Below are 2,658 nucleotides of genomic sequence, written 5' to 3' on the forward strand. Positions count from 1 at the left end.
ATAGTTCTGCCCTAAGACAAACACCATATAATTGCATAAAATCTAATATCTTAACTGAAAATGACTTCTCTTACAAAATGAGAGTGACAAGCTTACACTGTATGCATAATCTGTTACTATTGTTTTACAGCAATTTTTCCGGTCAACCTTCGGTGTGGTACTGGAGGTGATGCCATCCGCGCATGCTGCTGATACAGTACAGCCTGCGGGGAAGAAAGACAAAGAAAGCCTTCCAGGACCTGGCTGTATGCAGGGTTATAACAGGCAGGTTTTATTTTACTCTTCACATTAGTATTATGCTTAGCTTGGCTGACAAGAGGTTTTAATTTGACCTATAACATTGCTTCATTTGGACTTCTACTCTAGCGGCCTGCCAGATAACTTCCCTGTGCTGACTGCTGCAGAAGCGGAGGATTTGATTGGGCAAGTTCTGAAGTTTGCCCCACACACAGACGGTAAATTTAAGTTCTTCTGCATTATGTTCATAAGAAAGTTCATCAAAAAAAATGTGTTAATGTGTTCATTCTTAGTATTACATGTCTAACTTTTGTTTATTTCTTTATAGGCCAGCTGAGAAGGACTGAGCCATGGAGCCCCTTTTTAACTTTTTTATTAATATTTGTTTTAGTGACTTATTTTGCACACACTTTACAAACCCATCTTTATGCATCTTGCACTACATTTACACTACATCCTTATCTTTGTTGTTTCTTTTTCAGTTGTTTGAATATTAAAGTTTTGAAATGCCATCAAGTTTGCCTGTTCATTCCTTCATACTAATATAACTTTTGTATGTATGTACGTGTGTATTTACAGTACATACATACACACATAGAGTATGGGTGTTGTTTAAAGGTTAGGGGAATAAGCTTTTCTTAACGTTCTGGGAACGTTCCCTGAAGGTTTGTTTTGGTTGTAGTTTGGTTGTCTGCTGGTTTATTGGAAGGTTTTCTTAACGTTCTGGGAACGTTCGTTTTTGGTTACAGCGAACGTTCCCCTAACGTTAAGAGACCGTTCCGTAACGTTCGCTGAGGGTTGCAACGCTAAGGGAATGTTCCCCTAACGTTCTCTAAAGGTTGCAACGTTAAGGGAACGTTCCCCTAACGTTCGCTAAAGGTTGCAACGTTTTCGGAACGTTCGCCTAACGTTCTCTAAAGGTTGTAACTTTTAGAGAACGTTAGGAGAACGTTCCGAGAACGTTCGCGATAACCAAAAATGAACGTTCCCGGAACGTTAAGAAAACCTTCCAATTAACCAGCAGACAACCAAACTACAACCAAAACAAACCTTCAGGGAACGTTCCCACAACCAAAAACGAACGTTCCCAGAACGTTCTGGGAACCAAAAATTGTTAGCTGGGCAGTCACTGCCACCAAATAAAACCCCCTAAAAGCCACATAATGCCTATTCCCTCATAAAGCAGCTGTGGAAGACGCTTAGTTTGAGTTTGTTGAAGAGTTTCTTACCTAAGACGGTCAGCTTAGTTCCAGCTCCAAATTGAGCCGGGGAGAATTAACACAGAGCTCTCAGACTGCGACAAAAACCTCTCGTACTGCTTTTAGTCTCTGTGCTCCTCTTTCAAAATGTTGCAACTTTGTCACACTGTAACATGTGCCGACTTTCACTGAAATGTTCTGTAGTAGCCTAGATAATGAATCCCATCACTCCCCGCTACAGGCCACCTTATAAACCCCGACGTATGCTATTGAGGCATTTCTATGATAACTGAAGACATTCTTTTTCACAGTCAGAACATTTCTCATCATGTGCAAAGTGGCTCTCAGGCTTTGCAGTATCTCTACAGAGGATCACGTCTGAACAAAACCATAGTTATTAGATACTTTAATGAACTTAATGTTGATTTCTTATCTGGTTCCTCCACAGAACCACACTCATAAGCTCTTGGACAGCGCTCAGTTTAGTCTGATTATTACCTATCATATATCAGAAACTTAGTCAGACAGATTTTCTTCATTGTCAAACCAAATCAACATTTCTCAGGATGAGAGCGCCGACTTACCCAGAACAGTGAGTTTAGTTCCACGTCCAAAGGAAGCTTCAGCTCCAGTGTCTGTGTGACTGCACCCCACACCAAAAAGTGACAAAACTGCCCATCACTGGTGCTTGGGAACAGGCTAATGATCTCTGACATGACTGCAGGTTCAGCATGGATTCAGCATTACAACAGCCAAGTTTACTGTTGCAGTTTCTTTAGAAGGAGTGGGAAAAAACTCCACATTCATTTCATTTGGTTGGTTTCCCAACGCTAAATTAGTTTTTGTACAATGGCAGAACAGTGAGGCAAATTTCTGTTTGGAATCTGTCTCAGGTGACTTAGCGCCCCAGCAGCATGTTTTTGTACAGCGGCTCTATGGGCTTGTATCACCGTGGCCCCCAGTCCTCACAGCGAAACAGCATCACACAAAAACCTGACTTCTCTGTGCTGGTGTCGGCTTTCCTTCCCCCAGCTGGCGGCTCCGTATCTCCAGCCTCCATCTCTCTGGTCTGACTGAAGGCTGGGGGGGGGCTCCATGCACCCTGACTGCTGCTATTTCTATGACGGCTAAGAAAAGAAGCAAGCAGGAAAAGAGAACTTAGTGTTTCTGAATGCTGCACAGGGGAGTGACATCACTGGTCAAACCTTCTTTACCCCCCCCC

The sequence above is a fragment of the Etheostoma spectabile genome, chromosome 15 (assembly GCF_008692095.1).
Source record: "Etheostoma spectabile isolate EspeVRDwgs_2016 chromosome 15, UIUC_Espe_1.0, whole genome shotgun sequence".
NCBI lineage: Eukaryota > Metazoa > Chordata > Actinopteri > Perciformes > Percidae > Etheostoma > Etheostoma spectabile.